The following is a 23901-nucleotide window of genomic DNA, read 5'->3' as shown; positions in this document are numbered from 1 at the left end:
GGCCATAATTTTAAATAAAATAAATAGGGCACACAGGGAAACTGCAGGTGTAAATGAGGATCAAAATGTATAATAGATAATGTGAAATAGGAAGAAAATGTTCAAAGGGGAAGAGGAAGGGATGGGGTAGGGGAAAGGAAAAACAGAAACAAAGTCTTTGCAAATAGGGAGAGGTAAAAGGATGATAGGGAAGGCAGGGGAATGGGGAAAAATTAACCAAGATATGTCATATAAAGGTACACATTTCCAATTATGAATGTCATCATATTGTGTACCTGAAATGTACCAATAAACACTGAGTTTTTTTTAAAAAAAAAAGCAACATGTTTGTTGAGAAGATAAGAAAGATTGGACCTTAAGAAATACGAACCATATGATTAAATGTTCTATATAAAAATAAATGTCCTAACATAAAATTAAGTGTACTATCAAAAAGATTAGCAGCCAACAGTTTACCACAGGACGTTTACATTCAAAGACAAGATTTAGTAAACCACTAAGGGTTATCATTTGGAAAATTGTGGTTGCCCTTTGTTTTAATTTAGTGTGTTAAGGAACAACTCTACATGGTATTTCATTCCTACAAGCAATACTACTTAGAATTGTTTGGAATTTCTCACAAATTTTACAAATGGAACTATAGTCTCCTCAATAGTCATTTGAGTAAACGTAAAGTTCAAACTTTGACTACATATAGCATGTTTCCTCTTAAGAGATCTATACTGATTTTCCAAATAAAGCAATGACCAAGAGCTTTCCAGAGAATAAGCTTATTTTTTAAGAATAAAATAATCTATCCTGAAAATTAACTATTTTCTCTGAAATATTCATTCAGTAAATGATATCTTCACTCACAATTTTTCACAACTATAGAAGTGTCCAGTTCTCCCATTTAAGTAGCACATATGCACTCCAAACAGAGAAAAAAGAGACTACCTCATTCACAGACTCAGGATCATGTTCCTTATTCCTAAGATACTTAAGAATATGCTAGGATGGAACAAAATACTAGAACACAAAACAGGAGAGAAGAAAAACTGTGTTTGGAAAAAACACTTCTAAAATATACAACTTCTGAAAGTTGTCAGTATTTGACATCTCACTTAAATTTGAGAGGGGAAAAACCTGGCTTCATATTCAATGTACAGTTATAAAAGTATCCAAGCGCCTAGGAGAGTGAGTTGATATTGTTATTAGGAAAAGTATAGAGGCAATCATTTTCTGTATCTTCGATTACCTACCATGTACCTAAGAATAGAGACTTCACTGACTGTGCTCTCTTCTTTAATTTGTAGTAAATGGCCTGCTAGTTGGGTTCTACAGAGTAGTCTTAAGGTCTAGAAGGTTGATGTCATAGTGCTCTTCATCTGAAAGTTCTAGTCCAAATGCCTTTATTGGCTGATTACTTCCCACTTGATAATTTAGTTTGGAAATTTAGTTTACAAATTTCTGGAGGTTACTAAGATGTGGGTGGATCTTTTGGTTCTATCAAATCTGTGTGTTCCTCAGCTTTCCATTACTCTAGCAAGTAGGGCCTGAGATAAAAAGTTTCTTTTGGCTCAGTTCTGTTTCGTTCCTTGATCAGTTGGCCCTGTTGCTTTGGGCCTGTGTGGTACATCATGGCACACCGGGGTGGAAGTGTGAGGGGAGACAAAACCGCTCACCTCATATCCAGAAAGCAAAGGAGAGAAGAGGAAGGAGGGGCTGGGACCCGGGTCTCCTCGAGGGCACCCCTCTGTGGCCTAAAGACCCCCCACGAGGCCCCTTCCTGAAGGCTCCACCACCGCCCAGTCGCACCACACCGGAATCAAGTCTTTAACTCGTGGACTTTTGGGGGACATTTCATACCCTAACCACAGCAGTCAGGTACATCCAAATGAGGAGGCAGTTCCCTAGTTCCAGCAGCTACTTAGATAACTCCTCATCATTTAATTTGGAAAAGAAAGTAATTGAAAATTCCAAGGCTCATTCTCATCCAACATCCAGAATAGCACGTGGGCTTCACCTCACTTGACCACTCCACCCACCTGCTACTGGCTGCCCAGAGGGCCATGTTGGGAGTCACTGGGAACCACATCCAGCCTCGGCCCCACTCAGCCAGTTTTCCAGTCATTTTACCTATTGAAGTGGGAAGCATCAGGATGGAGAGACCCTTACTTCAAATGATTTAAATTTATTCCTTGCATTGAACAAACTCACTGAACAGTACGAAATCCTATTTTTATATTTTGCTGTGTACTTTGAAAGTTTGTATCCCTCAAATAGTAAATATTTTTCTACAAGTCTGTAGCCTACTATTTGAATAGCAAAGAATAAGAGATAAGGCAGTGGTTCATACATAAAAATGCCTAAAAATAAAATTAAAATAATCAGATATATAAGTATACAAACAGCAAACTGATTGATGCAAAGCTCTATCCAGGTTGTTACTTTTTCTCCAATCTAATAAAGCTTAGGTGATCAATCAAAAACCATGAATTCTGCCCAGCTTCTTCCCAACTAGCAATCACCGCAAGGCCACCTCTCTCTGAAAATATTAGGTCCACAGATAACAATCTGGATCCACAGGGACACCTGCCACAGAACCCTTAGGAATTCACTCAAGACACCATGATGCTCCATTAATCCTTTCATTAATTCTCTATGGCCTCAGTTTCTCAGCCATAATCTACTCTTCCTAAATAAAAGTGCTATCATCACTTATCTGCCAAGTGGAAAAGCAAATGTAAGCCCAATCTGGAGTGGTAATAGTTGTCGAAGTGACCAACACTCAAAGTGGACATCAGAAGAAGCGCCACTGTGTGGATTCCCAATTACATGATGACAGGGATAAAAGTGGTTGCAGAGTTACTAGATACAGCCTAGAAATGAGAAGAAAAGAAATAAGTAGGAATATGACTCTGAGAAGAAAATTCACTTGAGGCATAGCATGGAAACGTTTGTTGAAACCCCGAAAAGCAGTCAGGTGCCTTATTCTCATCACCCAAGAAAGCATGTATCATAGTAGGACCAGCAATTTGTGAAAGAACCTGCAGACCCACAGAAACCATTTTATTCTCTGTGTGTATACCAACAGACACACACAACACGCACACAGAGGAACTTAATGGACTTTATTCATCAACTGTAGGGTACGTGGAGGATATTGCCTTAAAAACTTAAAGTACAAAAGTTGAAAAAATAACCTCTTGCCAGCAGCATAAAAATAAGAAAAGTAAACAAGACAATTACATAAAAGGGAAGTATAGAAACACTTTCAAATTGTTCCTGAATAAAAATGCTGTGCACTATTATTCTTATGGACAAATGACTTCCAAAAGCAGGACCCAATATACAATAAAAATATAATTATAAAGCAAACAAAGATGCATCACCACAGAAATACTGGGCAATTCGCTTAACCTACAGTATCAACAAAAATAATGTAACTGAGCAAATGTGTTCAGTAGTCTCCTCGTTGCTAAGGAAGAAACAAGTAAATAGTATGTAAATGCATTTTAAAATCTGTATGAGGAAACACGCTAACCTTGAAACCCTGCAGTGGAATAAGTTGATCTAAAATAACCATAAAAGCTTCCCTTAAAGAAAACTGATTTGCTAATAATTACTTATATTCAGAAGAAAAAGATGAAGTGCCACATGAATATATTTCTGAGGCATTTAAAAGTTCTATTCATTGACAACCACATTTTTTACATTGCGCAGAATCTTAAGTTTAGTCCTGCATACATTTGTAACATGATCTAAAATCCTAGAGCCCACTCACAAATATTAATAACTACACTCCTCAGATTCTCTCCATGATGCAGGATATCAGTCCTATAATGGCTAAATATGGATAAACATCTAATACTAAAGCAACTCTGTGCAACCAAATATTTTTAATTATAACATTTGTCTCATGAATACAAACCTGTGAATCTTGAAATAGTAAGTAAAATCTTTTTTTTTCAAATGATTTCCCTTCATGCTGTTTGTTCCTTGCCAGATTCATTACCTGAATTAATAGCTCTCAAAGTTAAGGTCAAGACCAATTTTCTTTTCAAAGGCTGAAGATTCTGTGTCATTATTTTAATATGAAAAAAGATATGTTTTTGTTTTTTGGTTTTTTTGTTTTTGTTTTTTTTTTTTTGGAGACAGGGTCTCACTATGTAGTTGAGACTGACCTGGAATTCACTATGTAGCCCAGGCTGGTCTCGAACTCAGTGACCCTCCTGCCTCAGCCTCCCTAGTGTTGGGATTACAGGAGTGCGCTACCACGCACTCCTAAGACAGGGTCTCTATGTAGTTGAGACTGACCTGGAATTCACTATGTAGCCCAGGCTGGTCTCGAACTCAGTGACCCTCCTGCCTCAGCCTCCCTAGTGTTGGGATTACAGGAGTGCGCTACCACGCACTCCTAAGAAAATGTTTTAAACACCTGGTCATCCTTCTAAAAAATGTCAGAGTGGGGCTCAGAAAAAAAAATCATAAATCAGAGACAATGACACACTGACCAAAGTGACAATGCAAGAAGAGGCCTTCACTCCATACACGGGCTGTGCGGAACGCCCTGCCCTATGCCTTCCTCCTTCCTTCTTCCCCTTTTCATTCATACCTTTCTTTTTTATAGATCCCTATTCTACTAGCACTTTAAATATCAGAACAGGCTGTGTTATGATAGATCAAGCATGATATTTCAACTTTCGGGCTTGGCTCTAATTTATCAAACAAGTACATAAATCACAAATTTTAAGATGTAATTATTTTTGTTTTGCTTTTACAATATATATCTCAAGATCCAGAAAATATCCCAGGATTCAGAAAAAATCCTAACCTACTGACTAATGCCATGATGCCCTTTAAGGGTGGAAGTCCATATTCTTGACTTTATATCCTGTGTGGAAGACATCCTTTGATGCGTGACCAGAGAGAAAAAATCTGGTACATCAAATTTAGAGGAAGTTAGTGGTTTCCCCTAAAGACCACAGCTCCAGGAGGGTTACAGGAAATGGTCCTTTCTGAACGACAATGTCATTTTTTTCTTCCTGTTGTTTGAATAAATGCTTCCCATTTAAGTTTGGGAGTGTGCTGCTGCCTTCCCAAAGCTAAGGCAGCGGCCTATTCTGTTTGCATCTCAGACGCTCTTAACCAGGGCGCTCAAAGGCAGCCACTGTGGGCAGGTACGAGGCCACGCTCTGCTTCACCTCCGCTATTTGGCGGTGTGACCTTGCAGAAAGAACTGCTCCTCCGGATTCCAGTTTCTTCAGCGTGAGAGGAATGGTGGCAGCACTGTGGGAAGGGCTGCGAGAGCAACTGAGACAATGTACAAACGTACTTAGCACACTTTCCGTCTCCAAGCATGAAATTAATGTGTTTCTTAATAATCTGCATTCAAGTACCATACAAGCCTTCCCAAGTCTCTTCCCGAGTGATGTTTGTTTCTCTCTGGAAGTGACATGCCCGATCCTGTTATATAGTAAGATTCACTCTGGGTAAGTAAATGGGCAGACACATGATTAATAATCAAATATAAACGGGAGAACGGACTTTTAGCCTTTGTAGATAGGGAGGCATGGAGGGGTTTGAAGGGAGGGCAGGGGAATGGGGAAAAAATAAGAACTAAGATTATGTAAAGTACAAATTTCCAATGATGAATGTCATTATATTGTATGCCTAAAATGTACCAATAAAATTAATGTTTAAAACAGTGTTTTACTGTTGCCTTGTATGAACATGAAGAAAAAGATATGCTTATTGATTGGGTTAATAAAAGCAATGGAAATTTGAACTCACAATCTAAAGACATGTAACCTTTTCATATATATTTAATAAAATTTAATGTCTACGGTAATTAGAAGGAAAATAGTACCAATATAGTAATATAGTGATAATTAAGCCCCTCATTCTGAAGGGCAGGTCAGTGAACCCTTTCTTCTGCAGAACACTCAAAGGGAACTTTGTTTTAAGAAAGGATTTAACCACTGGATATGAGGATAAGGGAAAAGGAGACGAAATGATTATGAAGTAGCAAAGATGGCATTTCAAATTTAAGTGAATAACCCACAAAAGAAAGGATAAATTCTTGTAACGGAGGATGACAGGAGATGTGAGGAGATAGAAAAATTGGAAAATCTGGAAAGCAGTGACAAAGGGGGAAGAGAGAAGACATTGCAGAAGTGGATTTTCAGAGAATTTTTAATAAAGGTGGTTCACATGCACATTTAATTTATTTTTAAATAAATAATCTAAAGAGAAATAGACTGGCAAAATGGAATAAGAAGCAAAATCCAATAATATGCTATATACAAGAAACACACCTAGTGCAAAAAGAAGTCCATAGACTGAAAGTGAAAGGATAGAAAACAATTCTCCATGTGACAGGAGCCTAGAAAAAAACAAGGGTAGCAATCTTATTTGCAGACGAAGCAAATTTCAAACCAAAACTGATTCTAGTATTATTGATGTAGGATGGTACTGTATCATACCTCTGAGAATATAAAATGTCTTGTACCTGCTTTATGATACATAGTAGGGACCGTGCTTTATCAGAGCTACATTTAATGATATTACTCTAGAATGTTCTCTTTCCAGATGATGATGAAGATGCTAATAAAAAAAAATGGTGCCAGGTACCACAACAGCAACAGAACTTTGCTGTTGTCTGGATATTATTCTTTTCTTTGTGTTTTTTAATGGAATGTGCTGAATGTCTATAATTTTGTTCAGATGACTGCAGAACCTGGAAAAGCTGTTGCTGCTGTCAATGCATAACATATTGCTATTATTAGTCTTTTTATATAAATATAAATATGTATATATATATATATACAAATTGAATTTTGGGAAACTTTAATGGTGATGCCAACTTTGGAAAAAGTTATCCCAATTTACTGTGTTGAGCTGGCATTGTACAAAAATGGACAGCCATATTGGTCTAGGAATGTTAATTTTTTTTTTAATTTTTTTCCATTTGTACAGGGGCAATGCACTATACTAAATATGTAAGGTCATATCTATGTGAGTTTGATTACAGAAACTAATAAACTATTCTCTAAATAATGAAAAAAGAATAAGATAAGGCTACAAGAGCAAGAAGCAATTTAAATATGTTCAGGGACCATTTTCATCTTCAGAATTAAGGAGTATTCTAATCTTACATCATTGCCTTTTCTCTTTTACTTTCCTTTTTAGTTTTATTTTAGGGTTCTCTATTTTTAATGTTCATACAAAGATTTCTTTAACTGAAATACCGAATAGTTTCTCTGGTGTGAAAAACTATAATAGTACACAGGATCCTAATGAGATAGTTAATAATGTGAAATAGGAAGTAAAGGGGTAAAGGTGTAGGGAAAGTGGGAAGTGTGAGGAAAAGGTAATAAGGGAGAGGAAAAACATATGAGAAACTGAAAAAATGGAAATAAAGTGTTTGTAAATGGGGAGGGGAGGAGGGGGTGAAGGGAGGGCAGGGACAAGGGGAAAACATGAGAACCAAGACCTATTATGTAAAGGTACAGGATCCCAATAATGAATATAACTGTATTGTATACCTAGATTGTACCAATAAACTCAATAAAAAGAAAAAAACAATAAATAAATAATCTATTTATATATTTGAAAACTGGATTCATCTAAAACAACTAGATGTGATCAGCACCTTACCTGCTCTGGTGACAGGTCTGACCTTCCTCAAGTAATAAGCTATAACCTAGGTTTTTGAGATTTCTTCTAGAAATAGTTTAAACAAATGTGAATACAGTCATTTTCCTTTTTATACAAAAGGTAGCATATTAGAAAAATACGTTGAACCTTGATTTTTATTTCCAGATATGCTTTATGGAATTTTGCTTGTTGGTAGGTAACAAAGTCCTCTTTTCTTTCATGGCTGCACATTATTGTACTTCACGGAAGTGACATGATTTATTTAATAAGTTTCTGGTGCGTGGACACGGCTTTTGCAATTGCACATAATGCTGCAAAGAATGAGCTTGTATAAGTGACATATGGGCCAATATTTCTATAGGACTGAACTCCTCAACGTATAACTGCTCGATTGAAGTGAGAGCACCTTACAGTTTTGATGCTTCCGGTTTTCTATTTGTACTGTTATTTATGAGCCATATGCTTTCCATTTCTGTGAGCTTTGGAAAAGCTCTAGAAGGCGTGGTTGGGTTAATTCTTTTATGGGAAATTAAGTAATGGGACAAGAAAAAGGAAACTGTTGTTTTCATCCTTCCTGAGTCCAAAACGTCAGTGACACATGAGGTGAAGCACGAAATACAACCCAGGCTCCAAGGGGCAGTAGGCAGTGAGGCCTGCGGGTGGGACCGGAGCACAAACAGCTGCAACATGGCCGAGGTCCCGAAAGGCGTGAAAACCATGCCCTAATCTGCAAACATTCTGGATGAGGCTAACCCTTGAAAGATCACACACACTTTCTGTTTAAAGAATAACATTAAAGTAGTCTTCAGATATAAATGTATTAACATTCTATCCTTGGCTCTCCACTGCTATTCGCGAAAGTTTAAGAATCCCTTACCATATGGAAACGTCCACTCAGTAGGACTTTTGGCTACAAACCTGCATAGAAACATGACTCGCCCTCAAGTAAGTTTAGCCAAGAATGTGATTTTAAATGGCAGCAAACATTTATTTTCATATGTGACAGGTATGAAGCCGTGGGTTACCGTAATCACTAAAACTGACTGTGGTGTGGGTGTTTTCTTAGTAGGATGATGGCTTTATCAACAAGATTTAAAAAGTCAAAAATCATGAAGTGTACAGTAATGAGGTTCTATGTAGAAAATCCTAACATTGTTCCCTGGGAAAAAATTGAAGAAAAGGTACTATTAGGTCGTGTCATTTCTAAACTTTTGGATGCAGAATATGATTGAAACTATAATAATTTTTCTATGCTTACTTTTTTACTTGAAGGAAAAATAATAGCTAGAGTTTTAAGCAAAACACCTTCCTTTTTATGTAATCCAATTAAACATAGAGGTAAAGGAAACTTGGTTCCAGGAAAGGCTTTAGAAATCTTTCATTTTGTCAGCTGTGGTGGCACACGCCTGTTATCCAAGCACTTGAGAGGCCGAGGTAGAAGGATGGCAAATCTGAGGCCACTGCAGGCTACATGGCAAGTTCAATGCCAGCCTGGACTACATAATAAGACTTTGATTTTATTTACTTATTTATTTTTTTATTTTTTGGTACTGGGAATTGAACTCTGGTCCTTGAGCATGCAAGGCAGGTGGTGGCACCACTGAGCAAAATCCCCAGCCTTATTTTTATTTTAATGAAAATTTTAATGTATTTATTTTTAATAGGTAAAATTTAGGCATACATAACGGTAACACTCATCATAGGGGATTTGCACCTCTACGTGATACATCCCACTTCCTTTTCCCATTCTTCCCTCCTTTTGGCATATTTAAAGTTGTATTCTTCAAGAGTTCTACAAAAGTGTTTCAGGGTTCCTATTAATGTTTGATTTAATTTTCTTTTTAAAAAACATTTATGTATTTGAGCTGTAATAAAAAATCTTTTGCAGCTAATATATATTAGAAATCTTTGGTTGCCACTATTCATTAACTTGTGCTATCAGGCTACTTACTTTGGAATAAAGTTTGTAATAAATAATTTGCTACTTCTCCATTTATATGTGAAAAGTCTTATAAATCTTATCATTCACTGGAATTGTTGTCAATCTGTAGCAACTTTGTCTTCTTAATTCAAGCCCAAGCTTGCACTCTGAAAAGGACAAAATCAAACACACCAGAACTTTTACAATGTTTAGCTGAATACCACATAAAATGGTTCATAAGCTCAACTAGTGGACTGATGTTCCACATAAAGCAGAAGCATGTGCCTTATTCTACTGAGTTAATTCTATGTTGTGAATGGTTTTAATATTTAATTAAGGTATTTCTCAAATAACTTTTTAAATATTTTCTTCAGTGAAACAAAATTTCTTCAAACAAAAAAACCTACCATTGATTTGTTATGTAGGAATTATGTGTTGTGGAGAAAAGCTTGAATTCCGAAGCATCTGCTTTCAAAAGTGTTGGGAAGGGCCTGGAAGGCTAGCTCAGTGAAAGAACATTTGTCATGTGTGAAGTGCTAGGTTCGATCCTCAGAACCGCAAAAAAGAAAGAACACTCTTGAGAGTAATAAATAATTTATCCATTTAAGTAAGGATCGGTCATAAAGTATGAACTTTTCTGAGGTACTTTTGTGTAAGAATTTCCAGGATTTTCTTTGCCAGGCTAGAAGTCATTGGCTATTTGTAGCAAAAAGCCAGTTTATGTATATTAAATAGAATACTACTATTGTTTTCTAATAAAGAAGCACATTGGTTAAGTACCTGTCATTGTAGTACAGCTGTATTATCTTCACTGGCTGACTAATAATTTTAATAATATGCCTATAAAGTCTTACATAAATAAACTCTAAGTTACAATGATTTTGATTTTGGTTTTCAAAAAATAAGAAAATAAAAACAAAATTTCGGATTCAGTATGCAAAACAAAACAATTTCCTTAATTTGAAAGTTTATTAGGGTCCAGGGACTCAGCTCAGTGGTGCCACACCTGCCTTGCAAGCTCAATGTCCTGAGTTCAATCCCCCGTACCAAAAATTTTTTATTTTTTTTTAAAGGGACAAGTCATGAGATATCTAAAACTTTTTAAAAATGCATATTTGGGCCGGGGATTTAGCTCAGTGGTTCGGTGGCCTGCCTTGCAAGCGCAAGGACCCGAGTTCGATCCCTGGTACCAATAAATAAATAAATAAATAAAAATAAAATAAAAATGCATATTAACACTACAAAAGAAATTTAAAAAGTAATATAACCAAACAATAAACATTTACAATGAATGAGGAATATATTCAAAAACATGTATTAATTAAAGAATTATAGCAGCTGTTAAATATTCTAATACATTCAACTTTGAAACCGATGTATTTTACTAGTCTTTAAAGTTCATGATTAGTATTAAGAATAAGTTGACATAGAGAAACAAGACACTAAAATAAATAAAAGCAAACCAAAAAATATTATTTATGTGTCACAGATGCCGGCTTGCCTGCATTCTCGGTCTGGCTTTGCCATCGGTGGGAATAATTAATCTCTAAATTCTCTAAGAAATCCACTCAAAGATACCCACGCCTGGGCCTTTAGTTTTACTGATGGTAAGGATGAAACAGAGGAAGTTTCACAACACCCAACTGCACAGAGTCTAACTGTTCTCACTAGAAAATTGTGTGCTCTCCCAAATTACCCTGGTGCTCAGCGGAGGAAGAACCTCCTCTTGTCCTTCCCACATTTGTGTTCCTCCTTCTGAGGGGCGAAGCAGCACATTTTCTGGGCACAGAACTGCCCCCGCCTGTTCTTAAGGTGCAGGCAACGACTCAGCTATGACTCAGGCATGGAGATTAGCTTTCATCTGAGAGAAAATTTGCAAAAATATCTCTACAGACATCGGCTTCTGCCTACCAGGAATTCTGCCGCCAGGACTAGGACTTTTTAGCTGCTATGCAAATAAAACACAGAAGTTAAACTGGATGCCAGGCTTCATCTAAGTGTAGCTGTCACTCCTGTTTCTCTCTGCCAGAGCACCCTCATTCGCTCTCACTGGTCGACCTTATAATAAATATCACACTGTCCACTTTGTTACATGCATAGGATTCCTTACTTATGCTTTTGTTACTGTCTTCCTACATTTTCATCAAAAAATGTGTGAGAAGGAAGCTGCTAAAATAATAATGCAGATAAAAATCAAATCTCTCTGGTAGTATTCCAGATTCTCATTTGATTGACTGAAAAAAGCAAAGCCAAAGCAGTTGAACATTTTCCCGAGTTTCATAGGTTTGTAATGGTATGAGTATTGTTATTTTTACACTAGACCAGATACCTTGTAATTATATAAATGCTATTTTAAGCATCACTAAAATAACATGCGTAGCTAAGAAGAAATCATTCTGCTCTCCTCAAGTATTCAACAGAGATCAGAGCAGCAAATACGTGGTTAAAAAAAAAAAAAAAACTAAGGCTAGGAAGTGAAAGAATAAATCATTCAATCTGTTCCCACTTGTCAGAATGAAAAATACCTCAACATCAACAAAACTTCAGGTAAAAAATATAGAAGAGCTGTTACACATTAATCCATTGGTTGATTCATAATTTGATGGCATTATTGAGAGGTGATGGGAATTTAGGACGTGGAGCCTCGCTGAAGGACTATGTCTCATCCCTGTCTAATCAGTGTATCTCTCTGTCTCTCTCCTCTCTCTCTTCTCTTCCCTCCTCTCTCTCCCCCCTTCCCTCCCTCCTCACTTCCCTCCTCACTCTCTTCTTCCCTTCTCCCTTCTCCTCCCTCCTCTTCCTCTCCCTCTCCTTTCCGTCCCGTGAAGTGAATGACTTTGTTCCACCATGTCTTCCTGTCATGATGTTCTGCCTCAACACAGATCTAGAAACAATGGAGCCAGGTAACCATAGACTGAAACTATAAGCCAAAATAAATATTGCCTTCTTAAGCTTATTTTCTCAGGTATCTCTTTCACAGCAATAAAAAGCAGACTAGCATAAGCACCTTATCCTTGTCTCAGAGATGGAAAAAATAGCCCAAGAATGAATAGCCCTTTTGTCCTACCTAACAAGTCTTAAAGCCAGACCCAAAAGAATCAAGCTTCTTTCTAATTAACTCAACTAGTATCTCAAAACAAAACTCAAGGATACTTATAGAAATACAAAAAATGATTCAGCACACAGGACATAAAATTCATTCTGGATTTCAATTTTTTTAGATTTTCAAATAAACAGGAAAATGGAAATAATTCATCAATATGAACTGAAAACTTATGGATGTTAGTGTTAGCAGAAAAAGGAATTTTAAAAGATATAACTATTTGCTAATGTTCATAAATTTGAGACAACTTAAAGATACTAAAAAGACACAAACTAATTTTATACAGATAAAATAATGTGTAGCTCTCATATAGTTTTCATACGGGATGTTTTCTTTGGAGAACAGTTCAGTGGGGATTTTGTTTGTTTTATTTAATTATTTGTTTTGGCTTTGGTATTTGCAAAATAAGCTGCTGTACTGGAGACTGAACCCAGGACCTTCACAATGAGTTACAGACTCAGCTCTTTTATTTGTTTTTAATTTTGAGATAGGGTCTTGTTAAGTTCACACTGGTCACTACTTGAACTTTCCATCCTCCTTCCTTGTCACAGTGCTGGGATTACTGATACATACGACTCAGCCAGGCAATTTAGTATGGCTATGCATACAAAGTGGTTTCGTAAAAGGAAAATACAGAAATCATCCAGTCATTCCACATCATTTGCCCAAGAGAAATAAAAACCTGTGTCAGTATAAAGATTTGTACACAAATGTTTATAACAATTTAATTTGTAATAGCGCAAAGCCAGAAGCAACCTAAGTATCTCGGCAAGTGTAAATGGATGAACTGTACTATATCAACAGAATAGAGCAATATGGAGCAATAAAATGAACAAAGCCAGTCACACTACAGTGAAGAACCTCACATGATTGTGAGGAGTAGAAGACACAAGATAAAAAGTGAGTATATAATATCTGATTCTGTTTATATGAAAAATGTACTGCCTAGTAACAGCAGACCAGTGGTTGTCTGGGAAGGAGAAGATGTTGACATGGAAGGGTAGCGGATGGGTTACTAAAGGACAGGACAAGGAACTTTGGGGTGATGATGGATATGTTCATTAGCCTCGCTGAGATATTTTAAACAGTATATATTTATGTCAAAGCATTTAAAACATGCAGACTTCCTTGTGTAACAATCATGCCTTAACCAGATGATTAAAATATTCTAAATGAACACAATATGCTACTAATAATCTATAAATTTGTCTAGAAAAGTATTTCCAAGTAGACACAGGGCAAATAAATTAGCTAAGACAGTTGACAAAGCTGAAACTGCACATGAAAAAAAGTACACTCCAAATGAAAACACCTATTACTCATATTCTTACTTTTTAGCAGATTGAGGATTTTAAACATACATTTTATAGCATTATACAGATCCTAAAGATCATCCTGGAAGATTATATTGTCACTCATCTCCACTGGTCCTTTAAGTGTCCCTCATACAATCTTCATACCTTTAGCTCCTATAGGACACAACTGACTTTATATTTATTTCTTTTGACAGTAGTTATTGCAACACGTGTAGTTGTTATGATATCAATTAAATTACAATTAAAACTTTAGCAGTGGGGGCCAGGGATTTAGCTCTGCCACCTGCCTCACAAGAGCAAGGTCCCGAGTTTGATCCCTGATACAAAAAAAAAAAGAACAAAAAAAACTTAAGCAACGTTGTTGGGTAACCCTGACTATACTGTATATGACATTTTTATCTTATCAAAGAAATTATATTGATTGGTCATTAATGTTGCCACATTATCTCTTTCTACATGTATGAGATATTGTTGATTTTGTATATAATTCACAAAAGGGTACAAAGTAGTGATTTTTTAAATCTCAAATAAATGAATAATTGTTTAACATTAGATAAATGATGAAAAGTTTTTTAATTCTAGAATGAAAATAAATTATAATTTGATTAATGAACTTGAAAATAGGTAACAGTGTCTAATAATAAATTATAGATTTTCTCAACCTGTCAAACTTGTGCAGCAAAGGATTTTATAAATTGATGAGTCAACATGTCTCTTTTAGAAATTTAAAATTGGCTACCTGAAACGCTGAGTTCATTACACTCTAGAGGCTCATTCATTTATGAATGAAAATAGGTTGGACAATTAGCCCATTTCTGTGGTGTTTAGTCAATATCTGGGTCTATTTTCTTGGATATAGATACAGCATTCTGAAACTGAAGGAAGTTTTTCACTACTTCAGAAATTTCAGGATGGCACATATTCTTATTCCTCATTTACGCCTAAGGCCTTTTATATTAAATTCATAGTAATGACTTTGGTAAATATGTGAAAACATTCTCCAACATTATCTTATTGTGTATGTTTACTGTGAAACTGAAACCTGGACAAAATCAGTTTATTTGTATGCCACAGTGTTTGAAATCGTCATGTTGGTTTGGCACTTAATAGCACTTTCACAGAACACAAAAACAATTGTTTTATATTTTAGTCCTCACACAAAAACCATGTAACTGGTGGCATCATTCAGTGCTGTCAAAAGAAGAGGCTATGGAGGCTCTGAGAATTGCCTGGATGACAAAGTTGAATAGCAAGAGCTGAAATGGGTCAGAACCCTGTCGTCTTTACCCAAATCCAGTGCATTACTGCTGCACTACACTGCACTTACAGAAAGTTAAACCTAAATTCAAGCAAAATGCATTCAAGAGTTTTACTTTCTTTTAAGAGACTCAGTATATTAACACCATAAAAATCACTGATATGTACGCATATGCCCAGATTCTGAAAAACAGAAGAATCCATGTTGTTCACACGAGTCGCTATTGCTAAAATACATATTTCTACAGTGTCTCTGTTGGTGATTGTCAATAAATATTTAGGTGATGATAAAATATTTTAAATACAAATGGCATATAAAACTGTGCTCAGTCTATAAGTTGAAAATTATTACTTATTTTTCATTTGTTGTCTAAAATTATATGTGTGGAGTGTGACCCATTTCAATTTTATTCTCATACGGGTCGCCTGGAATAATTTTCTGGACAAAGTTTTTATCAAAGCTTAAAAATTGCTACTATTAGTGTTTAATAAATATATCATCATATAATAAATTCAATTTCAGATGTATAATCATCATTATGTAATTTATAACATGTTTAAAGGATTTTGTTTGTCCCTAAAATGGTATTTCATATAAAGTTTAAAAATAAATTAAATAGCAAATTATTTTAAAATTATTAAAAGTGGGGAAATGATTCATTATTAAAGAGGCAGTTTTATCTCTGATGATTTGCTGCTTTCAATCATACACATTCTTTTCCTGAGGTTGATAATGGTGTAACTCCAGTTATTATATGTACTCATCAGTTTCTCTGTCTTCCCTGGTCCAATAAAAAATGATGATATACTCTTTATGTGATACAAGATTTCCTATGTTTTCATTCTTATTTGTTTTTTTAAAATATTTTTTGTTGTTTGTTTGTCTTTTGTTTGTTTGAGACAGGGTCTCACTATGTAGTTGAGACTGACCTGGAACTCACTATGTAGCCCAGGCTGGTCTCGAACTCACAGGATCCTCCTGCCTCAGCCTCCCGAGTGCTGGGATTACAGGTGTGCGCCACCATGCCTGTCTCACTCTTATTTGATAATCATTACCAAAATTGAGATTAAAAGTCCACCATTGTCTGGCTCTAAACTATTATTTCAGCTTTACATCCTATCCTTTCATACATGGGTACTACTTAGTCTAGTCAAACTGGAATGCTGTATAACTCGAAAATGTTTTCATCTGTATTGTGTTAAATGGCATTTTCCACCATCTGGGCTGCTCTTTCTCCCTCTCTGAGTACCGAAATCTTGTTCTTACAATGCTTACTCTCTTTGACCTTTCCCAGCCCCACTTCCTACAACACTCATAAATAGAGAAGAAAAACATGAAAAAATAAACTAATATTTGTTCATAAGAAATATGCTCTGAGCTAAGTGATTTACATATATGAATTCAGATAACAAAATTATATCAGCATAGTTTTTTAGTTCTATTTTATACTTTAATATTTTTATATCAGTTTGTTAGATTGTTCTTTGTAAGCAGAGTTCGGGGTGTTACCAACATTCATCAATTAACTCTGTTAACCCTACACCTTACATTCTTTCCTGAACTACCACATGGTTTTCATTCCGCTCCTTTGTAGAAAATACCCTTAAATAACTCCATTTTCTAACTTTAATGTAGTATAGTAGCTTCTATTACTTAAGCAGTGCAAGTAGGAACTGCTCTAAGAGCTAGTGTCATTAGTCTAACAAAGATCCTAAGGTGCTGATTACCATCACCCTCACTTTACACCCGAAATAATTACAGCCACGACACTGACCCAGCTCATCTGAAGTCACTCAGCTAGCAAACCCATGTCTGTGTGACTCCAAACCCTGTGCTCTGGGCAAGCACGTGTGCATTCAGAACCCCAGATTTGAAAGACTGAGAGCATCACTGTGGCTGTTCAGGAAACAACAGACTCAGACGTCCATCAGTGCATGACATGGCTTTCTTTAGCCTCCAAAATTCCTGAGGTGTCTGGCAGACTGCGCCCAGATGATGCTGGGGCTGGGTACAAATGAGCCAACTGCCTGGACTATATCCAAATTATACCCTGTAAAAGATTAAATTGACTTAGGGTACCTTTTACCTTTTATTATATTGATTCAATCTACATACAAAAAAAAAAAGTGAATCCTTAAAAAAAAAAACCCAAAGAGAAAAGCAAATTTGCCTCATAAATTAATATTTCTGTTCATTAAAATATGAATAAACTTATAAAGAATAAAAATAAGGCTGTGTTTTACAAAGAACTTCAATATCATTGGATAATAGCTTCGAGTATAAAATTTCTTACTAAAAGCACAATAGTTTCCTTATCCTCTGATACTTGCAGAAATGCTACTGGGTTAAGGACAAAGATAACATCTTAGCCTTTATTCCCAATTATGCCAGATTCTAACACATACACCATCGGGATTTATGGAAGAGTGGACATCATAACTCAAAGTTAACCAAAGGTACTAAGACATCGGCCAGGAATTCTAGGGACTGTCTCAAAATAGGGCACCCATTTACTACTTCTAGGCCGGAAAATAAAAATTATGGGTCACAAAAGCTGAGTGCTTTAAATGAAAAGTTCTAAGAACAGTGAGTGTGGTTGTGAACATTCTCTCTGCATCTTGACCATCAAGATCCACATGTATTGACTATTGCTTTGTTTGTGTTTCGGTTCAGCTTAGTGACTTTTATCCTGTCACGTAGTAAACCCATTCTAGGAATAATCTGTTGCATCCCAGACAAAATGGTTCATTCTTGCCATCCAGAGTGCTTCAAGAGCTAGCTTGAGTCCCACCATAACGTGAGGGTTGGAGATGTGGCACCATCGCTTCTCAACCCACCAGAGCACTGGGGAAAGAGCGGAGCGTCTGGAATGGGCACTACAGAGAGCCTTGGTCAAACTACAGCAACGGGGCCATGGAAGCACTCCACAGTCGTGGTCAAGGTTCACCCCAAAACTTATGTTGATGGTTCAAATGCTGCTATTGCAAATGATTCGTTCTCGTGTATCTCACTGACTGTAATTCTTTGAAACCAAGAGAAACTGTTACATGATTATTAGTAAAAGTGTGCTGCGAGATTTCTCTGTTTCAGAAATGACTGTGAGGTGAGATCCAAATATAGATTAATATTTAAAATTTTAGGAATTTGTTTCAGTAAAGACACAGTGCCATTAATCTCCCCTCACAATGCTCCCCTCAGCCCAAACACTTACGCCATCATCCTCCCGACTTTCTGAAGCAGGTCTGAGGCCTTCTTTCCTGAGAATCTTTATGAAGTGTGACCCAGAATATGATGAGTGCTGCACTACCAGGTGCCATCCAATGGAAGGCAGGGCCCTGAAAACATAACTGCGTGTTCTCCTCCCCCTTCCCCACCCAACTGGCACCGTGTGACTTCTGGCTCTGGTCCTAAGTCAAAAGGACCAAGAAAGCAAATGTTCTAAATTGACTCAAGATGCTGAGGTAGCAGCTAAAGCCACTCACAAAAGCAGATTTCCAGAAGTGCTTCCGAAAGCGGCAAGAAGGCTGGGAGGTGTGGGATTGAAGTGAGAGGGTGGTGGGCTTTTTGGGGGGGCGCGTGTTTGGGAGCAATGTGTCTTTTACTGTGATACATTTTGGTAATTTTCATATTTTCCATATGTTTAATCACATGTCGTATATATCCGTATAAATTTCAGGAATATATATAAAGAGGTGCACAGGTAGAGGAGTTTTTTTCATTTAGGAGGTGAAAATGTCAAGAAATATGGCTTGTATTCGTAGGGATCACTGTATTGTCACCATATGTGTTCCGTCTTATCTGTAATAACTGGCTACATTCTCCATATTAATTTGACTAATAAGCTAACATTGAAAATGTTCTGTCTAAATTAGAGTTACTTTATTTCAAAACTCGCTCCCTGAGTTATTTCAAAACAGAGCTTCATCGGACAGTGAGTACCCCCCGGGTAGAGGGTGTGTTATTAATTGCTGTTTCCCCTTCATTTCTGAAAGCACCCAATCTGTAACAGCACTTAAGTATTTGCTGGACCAAAAACGTCATAGTAATGTAAGGGGGCCAGATAGAAAGGTGATGTAGTGTCCATCTGAAAAATATACTGCAGGAAGGAGTGGCTAATGTTGCAGTTAGCAGAGTTATCTCAGAGTGACCTGGGCGCCCATCCTAGGTTGCCTGTATGAGGAAACATTTTGGAGAGCGGAGAAGAGAAATAGGTGCTTCTCTGCATACTCCAGGCAGAAGCCACACCTAACTCGGCTTCCCCGGACACAGGGTCTCCCTCCCCCGGGCTGGGGAGACCCTAAGGTCCCACTTGCTCAAGGCCCCTACTGCCGGGCAACTGGCATTCCCAGATAACTTGTTGGCAGCTGGTACTGCCCGGTGCCAAACCACCCATGCATCTGCCCACAGACGAGCCGGTTCTCAGGATTGCACAGTAAGTGAGAACTGAAGGGAGGGTGAGTCCCGACCTCCGAAGCCACACCCACACGGCCGTGGCCTGGCCCCACCCAGGGCCTGCTTCAGCGGCGTCACAGAGAGGTGGGGAAATGCAGGCTCCCTCATGCTTTTCACACCTCCATGTGAAGCAACCCTTTCCCCAGTAAACCCCATTCATCAACCACAACACGATACAGTATGAAATTACTCCCCAGCTCCTGCGGCATGACAAGAAGAAATACAACATAGTATGGATTTTTCACGCCAGCCACTGTTGTCTACTCATTATATGTTTAATATTTATTAAACATTTGCTATAAGCAAAGCTCTGACTAACCAGTCTTAATGCTTAGGTAAATAATTTATCATTTACTTTAGTTTATAAGTCAAAATATGATTGTGGAGACTCTGAAAGTTGTTATTTTAAAAACTTTTATTAGTACATGTTTGCAGTAAAGGAAGTTCACATCCATTTCAGGGAGTAAGCGCGTGTATACAACATAGCTTCATGTTTTAAATCAGTATTAAATTACAAATAAGAAAGCTACTATTGGAAGGGAAAGAGAGTAGGGAGTAGCTGAGTCTAGTTAAGGAAGAGCCTAGAAAGCTTTACCAAGGAAATGAATTTGAATCAAGCATTGAGAAATAAAAGGACTCCAATCAGATCAGAGCATTCAGGCGTTACAAACAATGGGAGCAGAAGCACAAGACAATTTCCAGATTGGAATCTACGTATCCATAGTTCAGGTTCTAGACTCACATTTAGTGTTAGACTGAGATGCTAATCAACCACTCATCATTCAAACAGAGGAAATAAGGGATCTGGAGTGTGGAATGAGATAAGCACAGAAGGAATGAAAGAGTGTAAGCAAGTGTGGGGCGAAAATGAAAAGCAAAGTGGGTCACGGAGAAGGAGGTCAGGTTTCTGTTCTTAGCTTACAGTTCTTATAAAATGAAGTTTTCTGGCCAGGGATTTAGCCAAGTGGTTCTGCTGCCTGCCTCGCAAGCACAAGGATCCAAGTTCAATCCCCAGTACCAAATAAATAAATAAATAAGTCGTCTTTGGACTCCTGAGACTGGTATTTTTCAATGTATTCTATCATTGCTTAACTTTCTTTGAACGTTTCCTTTTGTACATGGAATCAATTTAAGACAATACTTTTTATTTTCATGTTTTCAGAAAAACAATTTCTAGTATTTTTATAATTAAACAAGTCACCTGAAGTCTAGTTTCTGGAAGCTTATAACTAATAAATTAAATGAATTAAATCCCATGATGGTCATTACACTATTTCTTATTCATCTGTGCAATTTAGCCTTAACAGTGAAGCCTGAAGAATCTGGAAATAAATAGATCTGAGTCATTCACCTGCCACTGAAGTAATAGTTGTTCTAAGAATTTTGTAATTAAGGGCAGTAATGTACCCCAGCATATGTAAGTCTTCTTATTTGTAAAATAGCAATACAAATGATAATTTAAAAGGATTTAAATAAGAATAGAATATTGTTTGCGCACAAAATAAAATTTTATGCATAATAAGCGCTCCAAATACAGCTGCCACATTATTATAACCATTATATTCAAATGTCCTACAGTAGACAGAATAATGGCGCCCCAAAGAGATCCACATTCTAACCCCCAAACCTACAAATGCAACTTTACTTGGCAAAGAGAACTGTGATGGATATTGAGAAAAATACCTCCGTATTACCCAGCTGGGCCCAGGGTAGTCACATGGGTCTTCTTAACAGGGACAGTTGGTAGGAAGAGACGTGGCAATGGAAGGAAGAGATCGGAGTGATGCAGGAACTCGGCCACAAAGCAGGGACTCGGGAGGGCTCAGGAAGCTGGAAATGGCAAGAACTGGAGTTTGCCTCAGAGCCACAGGAAGGAAGTAGCCCTGCAAACAACTTGATTTTAACCCAGTGACACTGACTTTAGACTTTCTAACATCTAGAACTATAAGATAAAAATATCCAGGCTAATTTAAAGCACTAGGGTTTTGCTGATTTGTCACAAAAGTCATAGAAAACTAATATCTCCCTACCTCAACCCCATAGCACACACTGTGTCTTACTCTGAATGAGCTCTTAAAATGTTTGTCAGAGATGAGTCAGACATTGATAACCAGTGCTGTTGAAGCAAACTAAGCATTCAAATATCTAAAATATAATCTGAGCGTTAGCACTTCCTGTAGAATGGGTGGTCATTTTCTCACTCGTGAAGATGGAGCTGAGAGCTTTCCTATCTCATCAGATAGGGACAAGGCGAAGGTGGTAATTACTGGCTATAAGGTATTTAGACTGTCCATTATGCTTTCGTTTGCTTTCACCTGTAATTTTACTGTGTGTCACTTTTTCATATGCTTGTTCCTTGTATTTTTGGGAATTGAGTGCCTTAAGAAATCAAAGGAAGCACGGATTATTTACACAGAGAAAAGAGATAATATCTTGAATAATCACTGTAAAGATATTCAAAACAATAAAACTATTTGGCTTAAAAATCTTCATGACCCCAACATACATTATAGAAGTAAGTTTATGGGCCAGGGATTTAGCTCAGTGGTTCTGCCGCCTGCCTCGCAAGCGCAAGAACCTGAGTTTGACCCCCCCGTACCAAAAAACAAAAACAACAAGAAGTAAATTTATTCGATGCACTTTCACACATTCCTTAAATGATAAGCAACAGTATTTTTAAAAAGGAAAACATGCCCTCAAAGATTTCTAGACCTCTGTTTTCAAAGAGGAAATAACCTAGACCTTCCTCCATAGCTTCCCCCATCATATACCTTTAGACATTTTGTGCTGCATTATTTTATTCTGTAAGTTATTAGATACTGACTAACCATAATGCATTAGGCTCCAATAGTTTACTTTGATTGTTTTTCTCTCATGCAGAGACTTCCCTTTTCATCTCTGAACAAGGGTACAAAACAATAATATGTTGATAATATATGCATCAATTCACTCAGCAAAAATATTGTACGTATACAGTATGTACCAGGCACTGCACTACATCCTTTATGATCATATTATTTAATCACAAAAGTAACATAAACTCATTATAAGTTACGCAAACAATATGTTAGTACAAAAAGTATAAATTCAGGGGATCAAAATGGCAAACTAGCAATCGGCAACAAAATTCAGCCTTTCTGAGACTCAGAATCCAGACACCTGAAAAAAAACAACTTGGTGAAGAGAAAAAAAGAAGTAAAGAAGTTCTCTACGAATATGGGAAGAAACCCCAGGAAAAGAAACTACAGAGAAGTCGGAGGAACAGATCACAATGTGAAGAAAAGACAAAGCCATCTGGCAGCTCATTATAATTCCTGAGTAGGGCGACCTGTCTCAGCAGACAAAGGATTAACTCTCAGGGTTGGGAACTCTCGGAGAAACAGTGGACCAGACCAATAGCCCTAGCCCCAGTAAAAGCTCATAACTATTGTAAAGTGCAAAAACAGCATGTTTTTACTCCAAGTGAGACCTTCCACACTGCAAGCAGCAGTTGGAGAAGGAGTCCAGCACAGCACCCGCCATATTGCCAGAGGGTGTGTAATCAGGCAGCATTTCAGGAAGGGGTCAATTATTTAAAAGACTTAGAAGGGGAAAGGTAATAAGGGAAAAGAAAAAAAAATATGAGAAAATGAAAAAATGGAAATAAAGTGTTTGTAAATGGGGAGGAGAGGAGGGGGTGAAGGGAGGGCAGGGACAAGGTGAAAAAATGAGAACTAAGACCTGTCAGGTAAAGGTACAGGATCCCAGTAATGAATGTAACTGTACTGTATACCTAAAATGTACCAATAAACTCAATTAAAAAAATAATAAGACTTAGACACAGAACGATTAACGAATAACTTCAATTCAGGGTTTCCAGTGTAATGGTCCCACAATAACTAGGTGAGAGACAGGCATAACAGAAAGACACGGCGGATAGACAATCGCAGAAATGGTGCAGACTAGACTTAGCTCAGACCTGAGAAGGAAAGACATAGGGCAACCCTTCATGGTGAGAACCCAAGTCCAACTTGTGTGGCTCTTAGAAGTGGCTGGATCTAAAAGTACTAACATTAAATACTGCTGCTTGCTTCAACACTTGCTCTTGTGTCTACATCCAACACAGAGAAGAGGCCTGATTGCTTTCCCCATCCACCAGTGTGACCAAGGACGTGCCGCAGCAGTTGCTAAGCTGGAGTGAAAGAACACAGGGCCCCTGGACCATGAGGGC

The 23901-nt window shown here is 37.3% G+C and overlaps 1 protein-coding gene across 1 annotated transcript in view; it reads right to left on the bottom strand.

Annotated features, from left to right (window-relative positions):
• Positions 1–23901, bottom strand: part of Scin (scinderin) — an 819415-nt gene that overhangs the window by 526792 nt on the left and 268722 nt on the right. Inside the window, exon 17 of the transcript XR_004514640.1 lies at positions 21375–21521. The gene's annotated coding sequence lies outside the window, so the exon portion shown is untranslated. The remainder of the gene's footprint in view (positions 1–21374; positions 21522–23901) is intronic.

The sequence above is a fragment of the Fukomys damarensis genome, unplaced genomic scaffold (genome assembly GCF_012274545.1).
Source record: "Fukomys damarensis isolate Sample0158 unplaced genomic scaffold, DMR_v1.0_HiC HiC_scaffold_4, whole genome shotgun sequence".
NCBI lineage: Eukaryota > Metazoa > Chordata > Mammalia > Rodentia > Bathyergidae > Fukomys > Fukomys damarensis.
The sequence above is the reverse complement of the archived record's forward strand: the minus strand, read 5'-3'. Positions and strand labels throughout refer to the sequence as shown.